This window comes from Cavia porcellus, unplaced genomic scaffold (assembly GCF_034190915.1).
Source record: "Cavia porcellus strain 051 isolate PalLab524CR breed Dunkin Hartley unplaced genomic scaffold, mCavPor4.1 scaffold_5, whole genome shotgun sequence".
NCBI classification, from domain to species: Eukaryota; Metazoa; Chordata; class Mammalia; order Rodentia; family Caviidae; genus Cavia; species Cavia porcellus.
In genome coordinates, this window is record NW_026947488.1 from 43603379 (window position 1) to 43628112 (window position 24734).

General features: G+C 37.0%; 1 long non-coding RNA gene across 2 annotated transcripts in view; it reads left to right on the top strand.

Moving 5' to 3' along the window:
• Nucleotides 1–6336: 6336 nt before the first annotated feature.
• LOC134476055 (uncharacterized) overlaps nucleotides 6337–24734 on the top strand; it is a 30588-nt gene continuing 12190 nt past the window's right edge. The window contains exons 1-4 of one of the 2 annotated variants that reach the window (XR_010047496.1): nucleotides 6337–6478; nucleotides 8921–9078; nucleotides 19032–19214; nucleotides 21530–21748. This is a non-coding gene — a long non-coding RNA (uncharacterized LOC134476055). Of the gene's footprint in view, nucleotides 6479–8419; nucleotides 8542–8920; nucleotides 9079–19031; nucleotides 19215–21529; nucleotides 21749–24734 lie in introns of those variants that run through there. The other variant, XR_010047497.1, reaches the window with a different exon arrangement.

Here is a 24734-nt window from a genome sequence, read left to right on the forward strand (position 1 = left end):
AATAAAAATAAAATGTACAATAAAATAGTTTAAAAAGTAAATTTAAACTAAAAACGCAACATAAAGGAAATAAAAGAAAAAGGAATCTATTTTTAACTGCTGTAGATTCTTTAAAATCTTCCCAGAATTGTTCTCTCCACGCTTTAGAATTCATAATACTTTATATTTATACACAAATGACAATGACTATCATAAAGACAATTTTATTTCACAGTCCACAAATGCATCGTAACACCCCTTGCTCTCCCTCTATACACACTCTCTTGGAGGAAAATTTGGCAGCTTCTGCTTTTGTTTTGTTTTAAGTGAAAGTAAACCATGTGTGTTACTTACTTATGTATTTAGCTCCTTATTCATTTTTCCAGTACTAAAGGTTGAACCCCGCAGTGCACTTTCACTGAGCTTTCTGTTTTTTACTTTGAGACAATATCCTGAGAAATTGATAAACTTTCCAGACTGGCCTTGACTTCCTATCCTCAAGTCTCAGCCTCCTGATTACAAGGGCACACCATGGCAAGTGTGCACCTCTACCCCTGGCCTGTTTGCTCTGAGAGACAGTGTCTCTCCATGTTGCTCAAACTTACTTTGAATTCCTGGGCTCAAGTATCCTCCTGATCCTCCTGCCTCAGTTTTCTGAATAGCTGGAACTACACATGTGTGCCTCTGTTCCTGGCTTATTTCTTTAAAATGTATGTAATTGCTTCTAATTGACTGCAGTAGTTCCTCAAACCAGTCTACCTTTCCTTCTACTCAGAGATGTTTAAAATACTGGGACCATTCATACACACACACACACAAATAATTCATAGCATGAAACGTACAAAGGACACAAAGCATCCTATGACTAAAGCAAGACAAGGGTTTAAAACAAAAAAGAAAAAAGGGAAGAAGGCAGGGAGGAGGAGAAAGAGGGAAAGAGGAAAAGAAGGAAGGAGAGAGGGAAGTTCATCTTACAATGATGACCCTTCCTCAGTTACTTGGGTCTCCCATTTATGGGGGCCTCAGCTTGTAAACTCAGAGTAATCACTGGCCTTAGAAGCCATGTACAAGGCAGGCATACCCATCTTGTGTGGGTAAATGTGGTTGACACTTGGGGAAGGGTGCTTCTTTGAATAAACAATTTGGATCTGATTTAAGGTTGTAGTTTAATCTTTGCTTTGGTAGTTTTCACGTTTTGGAGACCGAGTTGATATCAGTAATAGACTTATTTAATTTTAAGGAAAGTTCTTAATATTATTTGAGCATCTGGTGGGTTTGGTAGGAAATAAATACATTCCAAAGACTGAAAGGAATTGGTTAGTAGTGTACATACTACACTTGGATTGCATTAGAATAACTGGTGCATATATTTTGGATAAAAGTTGGTTCATTGAAGACTTTGAGATAGCAATGTGAGAAATTTTTTTTCCCTGAAAGGGAAAATCTTATTAGATTGAATTTTACCATTTTTGCCCTAAGGCATTTGATAGAATTGTCAGAGCTTGGATGACACAAAGAAAATATAGAGGAAAAGGGTATTAAATAGTCCTCCTGCATGAAACAAATCTACACAGGAGGTGATGGAAAAGCTACATAAATTCCAACATAGACTGGTGCATTGGTTAAATCCTCTGCTGCTTTCTAACTTCTATATTTAGATGGGTAAATAAGATATTATTTTCATATTACATCTATTCAAAGGACTTAAAAATGTAATACTTCTTATATAGTTTCAGGCTCTCTTGGCAAAACAGAAGTGAGTCTATTGAATTCTCACACGTATCTTACTAAAATTTTTTTTTATTTTTTTGAGACAGGTTCTTGCTACGCAGTTCAGACTGGCCTTGAGCTCACTTTGTAGCCCAGTCTGATCTCAAACTCATAATGATCCTCCTGCCTTAGCCTCCTGAATACTGGAATTAGAGGCATGTGCCACCACACCTGGCTATAAATAAATTTGTATTTACTGACCTGAAAGGCAAGCCATCCAGTAGCTCTTCCATAGCACCAACTACATTAATTAATTTAAAGTAGAAGAAAATTGAAATGTGAAGTATGGCATGTCAACTAAGGTGCTGACAATACAACATGTTAATATTTATGAATTGTCTCATAAGATTGAGATAAGGTTAGTAAAGTTGTCTTACTTTTATTGTTTTGTTTTCAAAATCATGTATACATTAATCTTTTGTAAAGCCCATCTATGTTTTAATACTTTTTTCCTTTAAAAATCGTTTAAGATGGCTTTGTGTGATAGAGAAGATTGTTTATAATTTTGCTCTGCATAGTGACTTAAAACTGTGCTGATTGTACAAAGAGATCATATATTGATAACAGATATTGTGTTGTTTCTTGACAAAAAGAAAAAGAATATATGTCATTTTAAAATGAAAAATAAACCAGTTGACAACATGGAAGTCTAATACTTCCATTAGGAATTCACCTTGACTCTTTCATATCCTAGCAATTATAAAACATTTCTTGAGTGACTATTGAACAACTATTCCTTTAAAATATGAACAATTTGTGAATAAATACATTCTGGTTAGGATCTGCACTTTTCTTTGGCTTATAGTAAAGTTTCTCCAAGATTACATGGAGGGATATTTTGTGCACCTGAAATAAATACCTCAGAAAACCTCTTGTTGTAGAGTGATTTTCCATTATTCACAAGGAAGTCCTGGTTCCTCTTGATTCTCTTATTTGTTCCCAAGAATTTTCTTTCTTGTGTTCCCTGTGACCTGGTATATTTAGAAGAATGGGGGGGGGATAATTATTCTTAAAGAATGGGAAAAATGGAGCTATAACATTTTCTGATCTGCTTTTTAAAACATAAATTGTAAATGACAATTCTTTATTTAAATACTGATCTCTTCATGCTTTCTACTTCAGAAAAACATCAATTTTGATAATTTGTAATTTAATATGTAATCTTCTGTGTCCTCTGTTTTCAAATGTATTGCCTTATAACTTCATATAGCTAATTTAAAATTCTTTGAAACTTCTCGATGGGGTTATACCTCTTTCCTTATTCTTAATCACTCACAATACACATTTTGGTTTTCCTCTAATCTAAATCATGAAGATATTTCTGTTTTATAAATTCTTTCAAAAAATCCCCTTTGATAATATAGCTACTGTGTTTTCTATTTTATGAAATAAAGCTGCTTTCATCATTACTTATCTCCTATTGGCATCTTTAATTTTATTAGCTCTTTTTCTAATTTCGTAATATAAAAACTGTTTCTTTTTTTCTGATATACTTCATTACTGTATGCATTGAAGTTTATAAAACTTTTCCTGCATTCAGCTTCTGCTCTGTCTCTTAAATTTGGCATTGTGTTCCTTTACATGCTTCCTGAATACTAGTTGTGATTCTCTCTTGATGGAATTATAGACAGTATTTCTTAATGCCCAATACTTGAAATATTGATCACTTTTTAAATCATCTATTACAGTACACTATGATCAGATACTGTGATTTTAGGAAATATTTCATGTACATAAAAAGTGTATTATCCGGGAAATGAATATATTCAATAAGCTTTGTTGAATTATTCTACTTTATTATACTTGATTTTTAAATTTATTGCATTGGTAATTCATAGTGTATTACATTTCTTGTAATCAAGTATATTTTACCAAACTCTTGTATTTCAAGTAATTTTTACTTTATTTAGCTGTCATACTGTTTACATATAGATTTATCTGTTTCCTGATTTTCATCTTTTATTGTTACATGATCCCTCTCTTTTAGATAGCAGCATCCTATGAGCTTGGTGTTCAAGACTGACTACCTGTGGGTCATGTAAATTTGGGGAAACCGAATAGCATTACTATATTAATTTAAAATGTCTGCACATCCATGGATCCTCTTTCACACCCCCACAGCTTCCTTCTTTTCCCACCACATTGGATGTGGTGTTATTCCTAATGAATAGACCAAAACAAAAGTGACATGACAGTGAGTGACATCTAAGATGAGGTCACAAAACACATTATGCCTTCTGCTTCTGCTTTCTCTTAGAATGTTCATTTAGTGGCAGCCAGCTGCCTTAGTATAAGGACCCAGCTGTCTTGGGGAGAGGCCCATGTGCCGACAACTCGAGTTCTCCAGCCACCAAGCATGGGATAGACCAGCCAGGCAGCAGATCCAGCAGCACCAGCCCAGCCATCTGATGCCAGCAACCCCCACTGACATCCTGACTTCAGCTGGAGACTGGACCAGACCACTGATCCCATATTTGTGACTGACAGGAAAAGAACAGATTGTTTCTTGTTTAAAGACAGTATGTTTAAGAAAATATACTCACTTCCCAGTATTATAATGAGGAATTAATGATAGTGCATATAAAGATCTTTGCTTCAATTTGATTTCTGATCCAACAGTTTATGAACAACTTCTTTGCTCATCACTTAAAAAAAATCCTGCCGTGTTGCCCAAGGCTGACCTTGAACTCCTGGACTCAAGTGAGTCTCCTGCCTCTGACTCTTCAGTGACTGAGGCTACAGGTCCATGCCTCCATACCCAGTCCCAGTCCCACTGACTTCCTGTAGTCTCCCTACCATCATATTTGTGTCTGGTACTTTAGATTTTTTTTTTAAGAGTTTTGTCTTTAGGATTTTTTTAACTTGACACGTGAAGGCTAAATTCTCTGAACCCTTACACATATGCACTACTTTTATTTCTCCATGATAAGTGCGTGATCTCTTAGCTGTGCACTGAATTGCTGCAGTGAGTTGCATTTCCTTGGCATCTGCATTTTCCACTACTTTCTGCTGTTTCCCAATTTTGCTGTCATAGATGATTATTCTGTCCTTCTGCAGGACATGATAAGTCTGTCATCAGATAGTTTTTTTTCCCTTTCTGCATATTATTTCTTTTTAAAATTTGTAACATTTTTTTCTCTCTGTAAATGTTGGAGTATAGTCAGGATATGTTTAGATTAGTATCTTAAAATTCTGCCTGGAGGCTAAGAACTTCTTTCAAGATACTTGAGTTTTCAGCTCAGAATACATCTGACTTTGTCACTTTTATCACTTTCTCTGGGCACTTACTGCCCAAAAGCTGGTAAGGCCATGCTTCTAGAACTTTAAAATGCAAAGGAATCACTTAGGGTTCTTAGAGAAAGCACAAATTCTGATTCAGAGAACCTGGAAGACATGCATCTGTCAGTAACAGTATAGAAGGAGCCCTAATAGAGAAGCGCTCTCTGCCTTTTACTTGTGATACTGGAGATATCAGGATTTGCTCTCTCAAGATCATCCCCCAGCCAGAATACTCATGAGTAGGATCCATGAAGTCTTTGCCATCAATGCTTGATCTGTGGCTGGTGCACCCCTAATCATCCCACAGAAAGTATGAACAGGAGATGCTGGAGGTAGAGAACTATTATTTGGAAGAGGCAGAGTTTGGGGGAAGTTAGAGTTTGCTTCCTGAACTCTTCATAAACCCAAGTGGGTCACACAGAGTGTACATAAAACTTGTGAAGTTGTCCTGCATTTCAAGTCATAGGAATAGTGCCTCCTTCTCATCCGGAGACTTTTGTAGACAACAAGCTCTGTGTGAGAGCTGAGCCAATGAGATGTGGGCTAAGCAGAGTCGCTGCTCCTTTTCATACTCTTTCAGTGGTAAACCTATGGCACCTGGGTTACAACGGGCTCTAAAAGTTTCACCTGATCTGCCCTAAGTTCTCAGAGGGTAGCAAATAGGACCTGAGGAATCTGGATTTCCTAGGGGAATCTCTGAGAAGGACTGAGGGCTGAAACTGTGAGCTGGCTTAGCAGTGGCACAATGGGACAATGGGAATCCCAGAATAAAGAACTTATAGGCTCCAAAGCAAAGTGCTGCTGAGCCAAGGGTAAACACTATCTAGGAAAACATGTCCACTGGCTCAATGATTATTAAAAAATAAAATCTGCCTCTTTCTACCTGCTGAGCACGTGGGTGGGACCTGCTGATGGCTCCATTGGGAGAAGCAGGTATGGTCCAGCTCTTTCCCCTAAGAAACTGTCACCCCTATGACTGATCTAAAGAAAGCCTCTTTCTTCTCCCTTTCTTCCCCTCTCTTTCTCTCAAGGGAAACACATACCAGCTGATGGATAACATGCTAAGAACAGTAACAGTCGAATTGTCGAATTTTACTAATTGTGTGTGAGTGCTATTTTAATGACAATATTGCGCAGAAAATGGTAGAGTGAGCTAGGTGACTATACAGGATAATGTTCATTAATTTATTTATTTTTCATTTAACTGCTTTTACCACAGAGAAAAATGAGACTTCTGTAAACAAAGCTAAGATTGGTTGTGCAAAAGGTGGCCACTACCCGCGGTTTACCTGGGACAACCTGGTTTCTTTGTTTGATATTCAGGCTACATTGTTAAGAAGTCCTGCCATCATCATTGGACCATGAGAGTTTTGCAGAACAAATTTGAAGAACTTGGGAGTTTGGTGAACTTGAATTGACTTGGATCAACCTACATTTAACTTCATACTAAGTGAGAAATAATTCCCCATGTTTTGAAACCATTTTCAGATAAATCTTACAGCCAAGGTGATTCTGGAACAACTCTGTTTTTGATAGCCTACAAAATAGTAATCAGTAGTTGGCATATTTATTTAAATAAGCCACTTGATGATTATCTCTGTCCTGTAATGTAAATATGATCTGAACACCATCCAGAAATTATAGTTGGCTTATATTAATCCATAGTTCTCTTTTTTCAATTTTATTTTACTAATACACGCATATATGTATTTTTGCTGTTATATATATGCCGAGTGAATTTACAACCTTATGTGGGTTAGACAAAATGTCATGAAATGAGGAGTTAAGGCTCACTGTACACATAATACAATTACAAAGAAGCTAAGACATTTCTGTCTTATTTGGACTGCCCTAAAAAAGTAGTTGAAATAAACTAGTATAATCTTAAAATTATTTGTATACTGAACAAAGCAGAATATAAGAACATGCCTATAAAAATATAAACAAAATTTGTCAAAATATTAAATCTTCATAAAAAATCCAAACGAAAGAGTTGACTAACTTTAAACTGATTAGATTTTATTATTAAATATATCCTTAGCCAGTACTGCTTTTTATGGCTATAATAATTAAAATATTATAAGGATTCAGATTAGTAATTGGATTTAAAAGAACATGTTCAACTCAGAGGAGATTTTGGAATAAATTAAATTTAAGCACCATATATTCCTATTTCGTGACATTTGCCTCACGTTAATTTAATTACTGCCATTTCTTCTATTACAACAAGATTGCATTTTAATTTTATGTTTTTCAAAGAAATATGTCTGGGTCACAGGCTGCATCTAAAAGTACCCATAAACTAGACTTTATTTATATGTTTGTTCATTTCTTTCCTTTTTCACAAATAAAGATATGCCAGCCTTGCAAATGACTAACAAGATATGAAATGTGCTAGAGATACACTCTGATTAGTTTTGCATACTTTTTGTCATTTTTCTCACATCCCTGTCAAACTTTGTAGTTAAATCCATGGCTTCGTTTTCCTTCATATGATCAAGCAAGTAAGTGATTGTTGTACTGAGAATTTATTTTTATGTACAAAGTTCTCATACTTTTTGGAGGAGGGGCACTGTTGATCAAACTCATGATCTTGCACTTGTGAGGCAAGCACTTGTGCTGCTGAGCTAAATCCCTGGCTCTAAAGTTCTCATAAATTTTTAAAACCTCATATTCCAACCAGTGGTGACTTCCTTCTATACGACTAAAAAGAAAACTTTAAAAGATTCTGCATTTCTCACATATTTTGATTATTTTAAACTGACATCCAGACATTTTAAAATATATTTTTTAGGAAGAAATACAAGTAACAAGTTCACATTGGGATGAATATTTTTCACTTAAATTATTTTTGAAATTATCTGAATTCACCTGATATTACCAAAAGATAAATCCAATAGACTAATGCAAAAGGGCAATCTGAATTTATGTTCTAGTTTTCATTAGTTTCATCTTTGTTCAAATGGTATTTAGAAGATGCCCAGCCACTGCACAAAATCAAGACAAGGCTGCTGACTCACATTAATAAGACTTTGGTGATTATCATCTTCTATTTATCCTTTAACTTTCATTGGCATCACAGAAATTCATTCCTTACAGTAAATTTTGAATAACTGAAATCTTGAATGCCATCTCCTAAGCTAAAAGATATTTATTCATTGACTCATTCGTTTAACAAATCATCATTTATCTTCTACTGGGCCCTTTAGTGGACACTGGGGTTAGAGCAGTGAACAAAAGAAAGAAATACACTGTTCTTTCAGACTTCACATACTAGTAGGGGAGAAAAGAAACAAAAATGTATATATAATAATTCAGGTATGAGTAGGTGCTATCAAGCAAAACAAACCATGGTAAGGATTACATAGAGTACAGAATGCATTCATTAGTTTAGGCTGTCCACGGAAGTCCTTCTGCAAGAGACGACCTCTGAGAAGAACTAGAAAGTACATACAGCGCATTGTGAGCAAAGAGTATGTCTGAGATCCTGAGCAACTCATGCCCCATTAGCAGGTCAGTAACACAGGAAGAGGGTGCCATGCAGGGGCAGTGTGGGAAGGTGAGGTGGGCAGATAAGGTGTTTTCATGTTTCATGTAGAGTCTTGAAGATGAAGGTCTTGAAAATCCTTGGCTTCTCTGAGATGGGAGGTCACTGGACAGCACTGAGCTGAGGACTGGCAAACACTTTTCTTAGATGTTGTAAGGATTGTTCTGCCTGGTATGTGGAAATTAGCTTTGTAGAACAACAACACTGGAAAGAAATTAGGCCATTTCAAATGTCCAGGTGGCAGCTGATGTTTCAGAACAAGGTGAGACGGAAGATTGATTTCATTTGATGAATTCAACAAATGGCTGCTATATTTCTCCTTCTTTCTTGGGCCTGGCTTGCAAGCTGGAAGACAGAAACTATGTGAAACAGAGCCTGTCATCCCAGCAGACATTGCGTTTCATCAGCCAACTCACAGCTGCTCAACATGAGAGTGATCCCCGGTGAGGCCCAGCTGATCTCAGCCATGGCCAGCACTACCTCAGCTCATAAACTCATGCAAGGTGGGTGTGACACACAACTATCATTTTATTATATGCATTGCACACATCATCTTGCATGACACAGAAGGCAATCATAAAAGTAGTGAAAAGTTGGCCATTGGAAGAATGAATGTGGATGAAAATGAATAACGAACACAAAATCAATGTTTGGTTAATATATTGTGACTCACTCAGATAAAAACCATAAAGCAATATTTGTCTCCAAGGTATAAGTTTCATAAAGTTATTTTTCACTTGGTGAAGGAAAAATCAAACCTCAGAGATCTGAACAAATAAAATCAACCCTAACATAAACCTAACCCTAATCATAACCCTGGCCACTAAACCTAACCCTAACTGTTAGAGCTAAACATAAACCTAACCCTAACCCTCACCCTAAGCCCTAACCCTAACCCTAATGCTAAACTCTAACATAACCCTAAACCTAAACCTAATGCTCACTTCTACGCATAACTCTAACTGGAAACCTAACCCTAACAATAACCCTAGCTTGATTCTTTTTAGTCTCTCTGCTAGAGAAAATGTGTTAAAGTCTTATAGCCATTAAAAACAAACAAACAAAAAAAAAAACAAAACAGGTCTGAGGATGAAGCTCTGTGTGAAGATCCTATGTTCAATCCTTAATGCTGCCAAATATTATTGTAACTCTGTTAGTATTGTTATTATTTTGAGATGAGGGTCTGAGTATGTTGCCCCAGCTGGCCTCTAACTCTAGGACTCAACTAATCCTCCTTCCTCAGCTCCTGAGTGGCCTGAATTATAGGAACATCCCACCCACTCTGGAATCCTAATACCTTCTTTAGGTAATTTCATTAATGAGTCCTCTGTGACTGATGGGGTTGGACTCTAGTAGATGCTGGCCATTTACCGAACCAGCACATTCTCTCTCAATCCCTGTGCACTGCTGCTAATAGCTAACAACAGCCCACTGCCCTGAGTATTGTCCTCAGCCCACCTATAGGAGACTCCAGGAAGTTTCAGTGTGTCTACTCATCATCTGTGGTGTAGGGGACCCACTGGTATAGGGAACCTAAGTGGAACAACTCTGTGTTCACACTCCAGATGGAGGGTAGGTTTTGCTTGAATCCCCAATACCACTTAGCCTCTTCCCCAGCACTCTTGCTTCCTTCAGTTGCTTACAAGTTTCCTGTGAGACTACTTCCTCAGTAAACTTCTGAGCAGGAGTCTATCCCTCAAGATAAGTTTCTAGGAACCTTTAAGTTAGAGTAGGCATGAGTCAGATTGCCAGTTCACTCCTAGAGGAGTGATGGCACAGCGTGGGAATTCAGTTTTTCAGCCATCTCGAGTTGTAATCACCATGACCCATGGAGCATCCTCCAAATTAGAGTGGTATGTGAGCTTTAGGATAGGGACCTGGGCACTGTTGGCACCAAGAATGCACTTGGTATCTTTGATAAAAGCTTCAAATGAACCAGGTACCTTGTTTACTGTTGACCCGAGTGGTGAGGATCCATGAGTCTTGCAACTGTCCAATACAATGTTTATATCAGTGAGTTGTTGGGAGCCATTGAAACTGGAAATTGAACACGTGTACAGGGTTGCAGCATGGTTGGTGCATAGCTAACCTGAGAACAAAGAGATGCCTCAAAAGGCAAGATAAACTCACAAGTGAGGACAACCTGGCTCCAACTCCAAGTAACTAAAGACTGTAGCTATAGGCATTTCACTCCTATAGTGAAATGCAACATGGAGATCTTCTCCTAAGATACTTTTCCTAAATTAACAAAATTTGTTACTTGGAAAAGTCCTCAAACCACTCCCAAATTCTGTTCAGTTTCCTGAACTTTCCACTCTAACCCCTTCCTTGTTTGGAAACTAAATAAATATGGGCCACACAAACACAGTCCTTGTCTTAGCCCCTAGAGTATCAAACTCTGCCGAGGGTTCTGAGCCTTCTGGATCCCTAACATCATGCCAAATTGTCTCATTTATTTAAGCCTTCAATGTATACTCATTTGGGAGATTGTGGATCTAGGCCAGGTCCCTGACAATGAGTCCCCACATAAATTGCACTGTTATCTGCCTCTTTCTCTGGTCTTGTGGCAACTTGGGAGCTGTTCCCAAACATCCGGACCTGGTTTTTCTGGAATATGTAAAATATTGAGCACCACTGAAAGTTTGCAGCTTTTTAACTTTTTACTGAAATGTTTGCTTTCTTTTTGAAATAATCATATTAACAAACTTTTGTGTCAATAGACTAATTTATATGTTGATTTTCATGAAAGTGCTAATGTAAGATGGAGGAAAGAGAATTAAATATACAGAGCAGAGTGAATTTTGAGGAAACTTACTTGTAAATAAATACCCTTTCACCTAACTTCAAGGAATTCTCCATCAGTTTAATTTTTTTTATTAAATATTGTTCCTTAAAACTACAGATAAAGAGGATATATTGTTATATGACTATAAATGGTACAATGAAGCTGGCTCCTAGCTTATAACTATGTATGAAAATGTCAGACCTTACATATTTCATTTAGAACCATGCCTTCATTATGACTGAATCTGTAAGACATAATTCATAAAATTAAGTTTTATCTAGATTTGCAAGTGATGATTCAGAATTACAAGAACTGAGAGAGAGGGAGAGAGAGAGACCGAGAGAGACTAGAAAAATTTAGTCCAATTCCTTCATGATTCAGCAGGAGAAATTGTAATTTACAAAGGTTCAAGGTCATAGGGGTAATGATGTCATATCTGAAATCACAAAGCAAAACAGGGTTTAGGGAACATTTATTATGAGGTCTAACTTGTAATTATTGCCATTTTTGAAAAAAATAATAAGAAATTCACTGAAGGGAAAATGATCCATTCTATTGTATTATCAGTACAATTATTTCAAATGGATTATTTACCCACATAATTGAGACAAAAGTCAGCATTGTAGTTTTCTCAATTAAATGAATATTTAATACCAGTTTTCCACTGTACAGAAATTAGAATGGAAAATCCTGTTATGACATCCGCTTGCTTCCTCTTATGAGCAACATTTTATTCACAGGGCTCAGCAGTATCTTTGCACCTTTCACTGTTTTCTGTGACTGTGCTGCCTCGAGTCATTTCCTGAAGCGTGAGAGCTGTGTGGGACAGAATGTGGCCATGCTGTGTGCAGGCCGTCTGGCTTGAGCACATCAGTTGGGCATGCTGTTAGCATGCTGAAAAGCCTTTGGAGGTCTTGTCAAAAATGCATATTTTAAAATGCAAGACCACAGATATGCAATTCAAACAATTCCATTTACAATAGCATCAAAAAGAATAAATATTTGGTGGGGCCTGATGTTGTAAGCCTGTAATCCCAGCACTCTGGGAGGCTGAAGCAGGGGGAATCTCAAATTTTGGCCCACTGTGGGAAAATTAAGAACTTAGTAAAACCCCAAGTCAAAATAAAAAATAAAAACATTGGAGATATAGCTCATTTTGAAGGGCTTGGGGTCAAGTCCCTGTATACCAATAGAGGGGTAGGTGAGTATTTGGGAAATACTGAACAAAAGAAGTGCAAGACAGAACGGAAAACTACTGTTCATTGACAGAAATCAAAGAACAAATCAATGGTAAGGAATCTAATTTTATAGATTAAAATAGATTTTATAGGTTAAAAGACTCAATGTGAATGTATTGATCTGCAGATTCAATGCCATCCTTATCAAAATCCTAGCTGTGTATTTTTTAGAAATTAACAAGTTGATCATAAGATATGGACCAAAATGCATGGGAGTGGGAAAAACCAAAGCTACCTAATATCACAGACTAAAGATGACAAGCACTGGTGAGAATATGGAATGGCATGGCCACTTCAGAACAGTTGGGCAGTTTTTCAAAAACTTAAACACAGAGTGACCACATTACCCAGGAATTTCACTTCTCTGTATACACCCAAGGAAACTGAAAAAAAATAAAGTGCTCACAACACTGCATGTGTGTTCAAGTGGGATTATTTAAAATAGCCAGAAGTAGAAACAACCCACATACCTATTATCTAATGAATGGACAAATGTGGCATATTCATAAAATAGAATATTATTTCCTCTTAAGAATAAAGCTCTGGTAGTATGCTATGACCTGGTAAAATACTGGAAATATTTTAAGTTAAAGAGGTGTATCATGAAAGTATATATGATTCCCTTTATATGAAATTTGTTTGTTTAAAATATATAGTCACGCTATGTAGTGCAGACTGGCCTTGAACTCACTAGCCCAGGCTGACCTTGAACTGGCAGCAGCCCTTCTGTCTCAGCCTCTCAAATGCTGGGATTACAGGTGTGTACCACTATGACTGGCCCCTTATATGACACTTACATGAATTTATATTAAACATCTAGGGCAGACCAGTATAAGTGATAACTTGGTGATTGCCTAGGGTTTTAGAGGGGGGAGAGTGCAAAATGGTTTGCTGATGGTTCCAGAGTTTGGTTTTATTGTTTGTTCATGTGTTTGTTTTGGAGCGTGAAAATATCTTGAAATTAGATAGTGCTGATACATGAAAAATGTTTGACAATATGAAAACCCTGCTGACTCGTATACTTTAAATAGTTGAGTTTTATGGAATACGGATTATATTTCAGTTTTTTAAAAATAAAAGTGTGGAGTGAGGACCAGAATTCTGGCTTTCTCAAAGCACTCAGATTATGTTGATCTTCCTCTTCCACAACCTATACTTGTGGTAACAGAATTTAGAGTTCATTCCATGGTCTGTATGGGGCTTGCAGCATTCTGCTCCCGGACATAGCACCTGGGTGTAGTTGTGTATTTCTGGGAAGGAAAGTCCTTCTGCCTGCACAGTTAAAGTGTCAAGGCCAGCTGAGAGAGTTTAGGTCCATGTGTGTTATGACTATCTTACAACAGAATACAGACCTGGTCCTATGTGGTGGGCCTCAGAGCTTAGCATTGTGGCTCCCTGCCCTAAATGTCCAAGTGGGCTCTAGTGAAAGGAACAACAGAGATACTGCTTCTGGGAACCTGTTATGGAAACTGGGAACATGTTATGTAAGCTAATGTATATTGTTAAGAACTGTATCAGGCAGGTTCCTCCAAGTAATTAAGGATAGTTTACTGGGAACTGGTCACATGTTGTAGATGAACTGAGATACTACATTGGATGATGAATCAGCCCAGATTAGCAATAGGAAATTATTGTGGCCCTGCTTGGATGGTCAAAGACAAGTGCATGGGGCAAGTTACAGTTTGAAAACTGAAAGCACAGGCTGTCTGATAGGAACTGGAGACAGAGAGGCACAGGAGGAAGAACCATGCAGTCAAAGGAAGCGGGGAAGAAATACCCCGGCTTTTCCCTTTTTCTACCCTCTGGTCACCTGGGTGGGCATCTGGCTGGGTGAAAATCTTTAGAAAGCTCCTGTTTCAGAAGCTGGGAAACAGCCAATGATAGGGAATCAGTCTTCTGCAATGCACAGGCCAGAGGCTGAGAAGGAGCACAAAGGATCTAAGGGGAAGTGGGCCCTTAAGGGAAGTGTAAATTTGTGATTTACTATTATAAATGCCAAAAAAAAAAAAAAAAAAAAAAAAAAAAAAAAAAGAAAAAAAAAGAAATGGGAAGCCCTGCTTGAAAAGCTGTTAGCTGCTTTCCTAATATTTTACCCTGGAATCAAACTGGAAGGTTTTAACTCCTGCCCCGGTCCAGGCTATGTCCCAGGCCAATTTTATCAGAATCTCTTGGTGTAGAAGCTGAACATTAGTATTTGTTCAGAAGATTGCAACCCGAAGCCAAGATTAAGAACTACCACTAGGAACACAGATTGCGCAGATAATATTATTTTGTAGCTTGCTGTTAAGAAGTGTAATAATAGAAGGTACATTTTTCTATTAACCTTGTGGTAGCAAAATACCTGGAGCAATGGAAGAATGGAAGTAAATAAAGACATCCCACATGAGATCATTTTTAAAGTGAGCATAGGATTTTGAAAAGAAAATCGAAAAGCTGAGCAAACTGCTGTCAAGCAGTGTTGGGCTGAGGGGGAAGGGGTGAGTCAGTGTCTTGGAGGAAAGGACACCAATGTCGGCTCCTGGAGATAAGAAAAGGTAAGAAAACAAGAGAATTCAGTCAATTCAGGCGGGCATTGCAGAGAGAGGACCAGGAACCAAGAGGCAGAACTAGGAAATGGACTGCATTCCTCTGACTGGTGAGAGGATCCAAGAGCATAACAAATACTAGAAGCAGTCAACAGGTCCAGTGCTGTGACTTTCGGTTGCCTAGGCAACCAGAGCCTTTTCCTTATGTTAATCACAGTATGAGGAGGAAAACCACTTGGCATGTCAATATGGTGAAAATAGAGGTGGAGTCACACCTGTCGTGCTAAGTAAGAATTTTATGGCGAGGCTATGAAGGTGTAAAGGGCAGGGCATCTTCCTGATTCGCACATACGCAGGAAGTGGAGCTTTCTGTAGGGTCTGCTATTGCAGGTGAATCACGTGGCTCTCCTCCCATGTTCCCTGTGAACCAGGACTCTGGGCAGCAGGGGCGTGGCCAGCCCCCCACTAAGGAGTTTGAACCATAGTGATTTTAGTTGCAGCACGAAAAAGGGCAATGTAGGAAATTACATAAATGTTGTTTTCTTTTTTATTCGGATGCCCTGCTCCCTTAGTCATCAAAATAGTTCCAGTATTGGGTTTCATATTTTAATACTTTTTTTTTATAATTTAAAACTGTGAAAAGCTCACAATATTATTTGAAGAAACTTTCAAATATTTTTCATGAACTAGGGAAAAAATTTAAATTTTACTTTTTAGAGGTTTGTTTTTTAATAGCTGGAATATAAAAGAAAACATTTCCTATTTTGGAGAATATTTCTCAAAGTCCATGTGCCGGAGAATCACCACCCTAACTCTGCTTGGCGTGAGGGAGGATCTGACATTTGAGTTTCTAGCTGGTTCCCAGGAAATTGTCATCTTTGCGGGTCTAAGTATTTCATCTTGAGTTGCAAGGTTTTAATTCACAGTACTAGTTACCAGAAAATGTAAATGATAATTTCGTAGGTACATGCTGGCCAAAATGCAGTATTTTGTTTCATAAACTGTTTTCCATTTTTGGAAATAATTTTACCATATTCATTTACTTTCATGAATCATACAACAAATACATAATTATAAAAATTTTAATAACTATAGGAATATATGAAGTAAAATAAAAATTCATCTTCATTCGCCATCCTTCTTTTCAATCTCTCCTCTCTGGATAATAGATATGTTGTTGTACTAAAATTTTGTATATATGAATAAAATAAATGGGAATATGTGTATTTTGATATTTATTGAGACTTTTACCTCACATTTAGAAGTGGATATACATATTTATGGACACACGCATAAAACAAAAGATTATATTATGTAAGATTTTCTTCTATATTCTTTTTAAAAATGTTTAAGCACCTCAAATTAACATTTCGTCATGTCAATGTTCATATAATTTTGTGACTTCAACTATTCTATTGTTTATTGAGATTATTTCCAGTGATCATTTTTAGGAAAATTTAAACATTTACGTAGATTTGTGTAGTTGTGTGGGTATTTTTTTGTAGTTCACTTTAAATTGGGAAAATAATACCAAATTGATTTCAAGTGGTGTTGGGGTAGGAGACAAGATCTCTACTTCCTCATTAAAACTTAGATATTAGGACTGTTAAAATTTTGATAAAGCTTATGCATTTTTGTTATTTTAATTGCATTTCCCTAATTGTGAGTTTGACCATTTTTCATGTATTAATTCACCATTTGTGCTACTTATTCTTTAAAAAATTGCTCTCATACACTTCTCACTTTTATTTTTATTAAGGTATATTTTTATATTCATTAATGATAACTCATTGGGTGTGACAGTGATCCTTTTTCTGTTATATGTACACACACACACATATACACACGTGTATTTTTGCCAGATGCAGTGCAAAATGCTGCTGAATGAGGAATCTTGGCTATAGATTGGATCAGATGGCAGATTTGTGACATTAGATGGATTAACTCCTCTTTTAGTTTTTGTGTAAATGCAATAATAATGGTATACATTACTAAGTACCATTTATGCTTTCTCTAGAAGTATAATTATATCTGCATCATATATTTTGTTCTTACTCTGTACTAGTTCTTACAGATGACATTTAGAATCAACTTGAACAGTTTAATTTAAAACTATCCTTAGGATTTTAATTGAGAGACTATTGAAGCAATAGGTCCATTTGGAAAAAAAAAACTTAAGCTTTAAAGTAAGATTTCTCATTTCAACTCATATCATTTATTGGTATATTGTTTTGGTTTAATTTTCTTCCTTTAAACAATACTTTTTAATATTTTCAAGGTTTTATGGTACAAATTCTGTTGCTTTTTTAATGGAGTCATTTTATTGATTGATCATTTTTAGTATAGTGTCTGATTTTATGTTTATTTCTAGACATCTTGAAACTTTTTTATATTCCTTTAACATGCATTTTCATTATTTACATTTTAATACAAAAACTTTTATCTTTTACCCATTGTTTCTCAGTGTTTTGGTCTTTTTTCTTGAAAACTCAGGAGTATTTGAATAATGAGGTTTTGTAGTTTTCTTGCATTGATTCTGACTCTAATAACAACTTTCTTTAACCTTTAATCATGGATATTTGACATTATAGTCTTGAGACTAGTTTGTCAAATTTAGATCTTCATTTCCTAACTTCCAGAGTCTTTTTTTTAATTGTTAAAATCAGAAATGGCTAAATGTTTTTTCAATACTTTTCCAACATCTATTGTGGTAGTGTGTATTTTGATCATTTATTCTATTAATCTACCAATTTAGCACATACATATACCCTATTACATTGCTTTTCCATTCCTAAATTAACCTTCTTTGATCACCATGCTTTGTCAATATTATAAATTGTTGCTACAAAGAATGTGGAAATATTTTATTTCTTATTTATATTTGCATTGAGCTTAGTGTGAATCTTTGTGGTTGGTTCTATATGTATGGGACAATTGTCAGCATTTTATAACTTGCATAATTCTTTAGGAAAGCACTTGTCTTTTTAATGACATCAAATAGGTTACAGCTGTCAACCAGGTCACTTATTGAACTTTTGACAGAATTCCTTCCCACAAAAATATAGATCCTTAAAGCATACTTCAATTTAGGTATATGTAGGCACAAAGATTTAGACTGATGACTACCATTTCAGATTATCCAATGACACTGGTTTTCTAATTTGAAATATATTTAAAATCAATGATCGAACATTCATATAACTTTCTTAGATACTTTTGAAATATTTCTCCTTTTTTGATTGAGAGAATTTAAAGATACACACTTCTTTTCTGAAAGATCAGTATAATATTACACTGTACACATTATTTACAATGCAAATTATAGTAGAGCAAGTTTTTATTAGCAATGCACCGACATAGTAAAGCCTTATCTTATTTAGACAATGTTAAAATGCTTTTTACTTTGAGGATCTTACATATACCTAGAAATGTTCTATTAGATCCTCTAGTATCAACTCTTTCAAATATTCTGTGGATTAATGTTTAATGCCAACAAACAAAAACAAAAACAAAAAATGAATGAGTGTGGACATTATCTTGGAATGAACCATTGTCTTACTCTACTTAGATAACCCACAAACACTGGAACAGAGGCAAGAATTTTGGATTTAGGGGAAGCAGTCACTTGATCTTGAATTCTCTATGGGTTTTGGCCAGGAAGTCCTTCCAATTATTTTTTTTTCTACTCAGTCCATATTTTTTATTTTTCTCAAAGAATCCTGGATCTTAGCAAAAAGATCTTTCTCCTCATTATAATGATCACCCTAGCTACAGGAAAGAAAAACAGTCTACCACTGTATCATTCAGCTATCACTTCAGTAAGGCTACATAATAAATTCATGCCCAGATTCACCTGAAAATTCAGTGGTTTACCACAGCAAGCATTTACCCTCATGTTTGGTTCTCAGGGTTCCTGCTATTGTCTCATCTAAGGTAGACTTGGGTGGTAGCTCTGTGTCATTCTCCATGTTCCAAGACTGAGACTTTTGGCTGGAACCAGAGACATCTGTTCAGCACATCATTTCACAGCAAAGGCTAAAAGAAGTGCTACCTGGGATGTGTTCTTTTGGATGATCACAACCACCAAGAAGGTAAATATAACATGAAGATTATTGCCTGTATTTTCTGTGCAGAGCAAGTTATTGGGAATCAAGGGGTAGAGTGGCTCACTCAACCCACTGTAAGACTGGACAAAGTTATGTATTTAAAATTTTACTGAACATAAATGGGGAATTTGGGTGATTTTTTTCATCTGTGATATTTCTGAGATTTCCTTTTTAATGTCTCAGTTCTTTGTCAAGTTTCTGTCCTCGGTCAAATTCACTGCATTCAAGCACAGTTTTCTTGTGGTATGGCTTGTGTATCAGAACACACCCATCACCAAGTGACACCATCTTGGTAATGGACCAGAGGAATGACAATTACAAGAAACTAAAATAATTCCCAAAGGTTTCCATGCATTCATTCTAAGGACAGAGTTGAACAGTTGTTTAGCATAGTTCAATTGCCAGAGCAATAAACATGTAGTTTTCTTTCCAGTTTTGCTCTCCAGCAACAGCAAAAGGGATTTTCCATTAAAAAGACTTAAAGTCAACTTGCAAGGTTTTTTTTGCAAGCACTAACAAATAATCTCAATTTTGAAGCTAATTTTAGTTGCCTCTAACCCGTTAGGGTTTAATTTCTCTCCTTTTAGATACCAGGAGAAAGTTACTGCTGTTGCTTTCTCTCCATATGGCAAGACTGTGTCTTTTGCAAAATTGTCTCACAGTGCATAGAAGAAGAAACCGAGGTCCCAGTGTATCCCTTCAGCCAATTTTTGGATTCTCTGCAATTGCATGCTACAACCATGCTTTCCTATCTCAAGTCTTCACACCTCTCTACTTGCTTCTCTGTCCTGGAGTCTTCTTGGCACCAATGAGGTTTGCTTTTAATTTGCACCACATATGTGGGGCACCCTCAACCCATGAAGATCTAGACACCTTTGTGTTATGCTGCAGGCACCCTCAAAGATGCTTACGATTACACCTTTCAGTGATGCCTTCTCTGCCTTACCCTGATCTTCACTCCCTTACTGCAAAGTTACAGATTCCTTTTTCAAATCAGCTGCCTGTCTCCATATCCTGTCGTACAGCTGGTGTGGGAGGAACCCAAATTAGGACAGGTTGTAAGCAAAAAAAAAAAAAAAAAAAAAAAGTGAACACTTTCCTTGAAGTGCACAAAACTTAGAGCAGCTAACTCAATAACATAATTTATGTGCAGAAGAAGTGGTTGGCAGATGGCATCCATCTTTCTCTGTGGAGCTGGCCACATAAAACAGGTTGCTGTTGAATACCACAATCCTACTTAGCAAGAAAACCTTCTGCAACTTCCTGGCACAGGAAGGCAGAGTTTGGTCCTACAAGGACAACATCCCCGATGCTCTGTCGTCTTCCACTGTGCAGCTAGCTTCACCAGATCCCTTCTCTCTGTGCCTGCCTGTTGATCTAGTTTCCTCTTCTCAGTCTACTATCCCGAAGGGTTCAGTGCAGTCCTGTGCTCATGATTTCCACAGCAAACAGATTTGCGTGAGACTCATGCTTCTAAGATCTGGTGTCAGCCCCTCTGTCAATCCAGCTCATACTCAATTGGCCACCTCTTAAAAACAGCCAGCCTTGGAAAGTGTCACCACCTGTCCCTTGCATTGTGTGGCACCTATCTCTTGCTTTGTTCCCCAGGGCTTCCCTAGACATCTCCCACAAACTCTCCACCATTCTGAACCATGTCTCATCTTAAAAGTGCAAGGTCATGAGCACACCTGGGATGGACTTGGCCAAGAGAACAAGACAGTTAATGGGCAATTTCTGTTCTCATTTGTCCTTATTTTATATTTGTTCTTTGAGGTGTATTCTGCACCACTGTTCAGAATGCCTCCTGGAAAGCTGAGTCCCATTTGTCCATGGTGGTGTTGAGTTTGAAAACATATTTTAAAGAAGAAAAATTCTTTCCAGTTTCCCACTGCAGCTTCTGGGTTCAGAACTATCCAAAGTACACTTCCAGCAGTCACTCTGTCATATCCAGCTAAATCCTCAGGGAAAATCTAGCAGTGCTTAAACCGACGTTTCCTTATCTCTCCTTTTCCAATGTTTATTCACACACTTCCTCAGAGGAACTGTTCTGACCACCAACATTGCCCCATCTTGGTGTTACATTGGGTTTTGGTTGTGCTCAGTAGTAGAACACTTGCTTAGCATGCTGATGGACTTGCATTCAAGCCCCAGCACCAAAAAAGGAAAGGATTGAAATAGAAATACAATAAAAATAACATTTTCCCGCTCATTTAGTGACAAACATTTATGAATTTACCTTTTGGATATCTTTGGTGAACTTTTGAGAATTCTAATGATCTTTGCCTTTTCTCAACTGATAGTCCTTCCTCATCAATTTCCACGCTTCCTTGAAATGTGCAGTATTCACATCTGCAGCTGCAAATTTTGTGGAAATACACTGACTCACGCCACATGGGCAGGCAAACACAGAATGGTACAATGAAGATGTTAAAATTCAGACAAGCATAATGGCAGAATGAGAGAAGCTTTTACAAACAGCCAAAGAATGTGAAAACACAGAATTGGATAAAAGTAACAGGGTAAGTGTTTACAAGGTATTTTGGTAGCAATATTAGATCTGCTCAGAAGCCCAGAGTTCTCACTGTTGTTTAATTGGGTAGTAAGGCATGCTTCTTTCACAATATGCTGAGACTATTGAAAGCAAGGCCACAACAGCAAAAATACTCATGTTTGTTTGGCTAAAACATTTTTAAAAAACACTTTTCATGTGTGTGGGGTGTTTTTTTGTTGTTGTTGTTTTTTTTTTTTTTTTTTTTTTTTTTGGTATTTGGGGTTGAACCCAGGGCTATTGCACTGAGCTGCATCTCTAGCCCTTTTTATAAAAAATACTTAATTTTGAGTGGGGGGGGGGTCACACTAAGTTGCCCGGGCTGGCCTTCAACTTGCAGACATTTTGACTCAGCCTCCCAGAGTGTTGGGATTACAGGTGTGCACCATTGTCACCTACTTTCAATTTAATTCTTTAGAACCTTCGTGATGGCCTTTGATATTTCAAGTTGCACAAGTGTTTCAACAAGTTTGAGTACTGTGTCATTGAATAAAATGCCTGTCCTCTCCAAGGTTAAGCTTTGAGAGTTACTTTTACTGAGGTTACAATGTCCTGGGTCATGCATTTTCAAAGCCTATGCTCTTCATGTCTCCTGGGTATTTTTGTTTGCTTATGAGAATTTTATTGTTGTTCAAGTACAGATGGCAGCTTGAGTGACCTAGAAAGAACTCAACCTAAGAATAATGATTACATAAATCATGCCATCCTTAACTGACTGTTTTATTTCCTAAGCATTGAAGATGTTCTATTACTAAGTCTGTTCATATATTATTTACAAAATAATGTTTGTTAGCTTGAAAGACTTAAGCAAATTCTGGTTTTTTTTAAAAAGCAAGTATCAGAGTATACTAACCTCCAGTCTCTGACTTCCTGGTTTATTTGTTCATTTTTGTTTTTGCTATACTGAGGATCAAACCTAGAGTCTCCTGTGGTTACAGGCAAGCACCAGACCACTGAACTCACCTCTAGCCCTTGGTTTACTACAACCTGATGCTTTGCCTTTGGGGGAGCCATTGCTGTTGGAGTGGGAGGGGATCCATCCTCACAGGGGTAGGTGATTCCTGGAGGTACCAAGGGGACAGCATTCCTGTTAGCAACTTTTTGAATTCCAGTCCAGACCCTGCCCTCCCCATTGCCTCTTTTCTCAGAATCTTATACCCCAGGCCACTGCCAAGCATCAGACAGCTGTGGATATGTCCGGTGACCAGTACCATTCTTTTTTTTTTTTGGTACTGGGGATCAAACTCATGACTGCCTGTTTGCAAGGAAGGTGCTTATGCCGCTGAGCTAAATCCCCAGCCCTTGATCAGTACCATTCTTATAAAATAGACATACAAATTCCAGAATGAGCATAGGGAAAACTTAGAAAAGCAAACAACAAGCTCTCAGCCATGGTAACCGGAAGGACAGAGGATTAGCAGATTTTTGATTCTTCCTTCTGAAAACATTTTTTTTGTGGGTTTTTGACTTTTATTTTTCAACTGGTTTCAAATTTCTTAAAAGTATAAAGAGAACAGATGAAATTCATTTCATACCTCACAACTTTGTCATTTTTCTTGTAATTCCTCTAGAGTTTCAGTTCCCTTTCTACAATAGCACAGCAAAAATGAAATAAAAATGTTTACCTTCTAATTAGGCTGTGGAGTGAGGTGAGGTATGAATTTGTAAGGGATATGTGTATGTAGGCTATCAACTAAGTTCATGGAATTCCATCCTCTATTCTTATTTCAAGTTAACACAATTTTGAAGATGGGTGAACAATAATAAATAATGTAATGTTGTGTTTCCTTTTATTTGAGGCATATAAGAATTAAATTAGCACTATCTTAGATTTTTATGGCACTCTGGGATGTTTGGCAATTGTATGGGCTGGCTGCTTCCTTCTAGGATTTTTTTTTTTGTTTTGTTTTTATTAAAGTTTTAGGAAACAAGTTTCTCCAATCAGAACCTGAAAAATAAAGACAAATGGTTAGGGCGAGATCATTATTAAAATATTTTAGCCAATGCCTTAAGTTTTACTGTGAAGGAGAACATCCTAAAAATTGGGGAATTTTTATCTATTAAGTACACCTTACAAAAGAATAGAGAAGTGACTAAACTGAGCAGAACATTAGGTATATTTCCCATGTTTATTTTCAAGGGTTCAAATGGAATTATCTTTCAACACTTCAACTTCTGGCTGTGACTGTACCTGTAAAATTCTATAAAGGTCACCTCAGAAATCTGAATATGAGGCCTGGATTTGGTGAGAGGAGAGCAGGGTATGTAGGCAACCACAACACAGAATTAGTGCTATGCCGGGGGAGATGATGTAAGCTGAACAAAAAAATACAAAGGTATAGTGGAAGGAGGTGATTCACTTCATCGGAGGAAAGCCAGAGCACCTTTCCTAAGAAGACATTTCAGTTTTAACTTACTTGTTCCCTTAGGTTGAAACTGCTTTGGAATTTGCTAAGTGAAGAAGAGAAGAAATGAATAAATAGATGCCCTGCCTGTGAGAAACAGCAAGGGCCAAGGCGGGGAAGAATGTATGCCAGCTGGGGCCCATGATGCATTGTTCTTCAGTATCAAATTACTGATTGGCCATATGGGTTCCATCGGCTTATTTGAAATGTGCCTTCAAATAGGAAAAACAAAAAACCAAACAAAAAGATTCATATTTTAACTAACTTGCTTCCTTCTGTGTTGCAGAAGGTACAGACGGAGCAGAGCACTAAACAGCAGAGCACTAAAATGCATGTCCAAAAGTAGCACCAAATGATACAGTCCTAATCTTAAATTAAATAGCTCCCACTTAGATAATTTCATGAAATAAATATTGCAAATCAAACAAACACAGTATACTTTTAGAAATATAAGACACTCTGGGTGATGCCAAAGAACTGCATGAGGAGGTATAGCCAGGAAGAGGATGAAGTCATAATTGGGTGTGGTCCAGTTTGGATACATGGAGATTT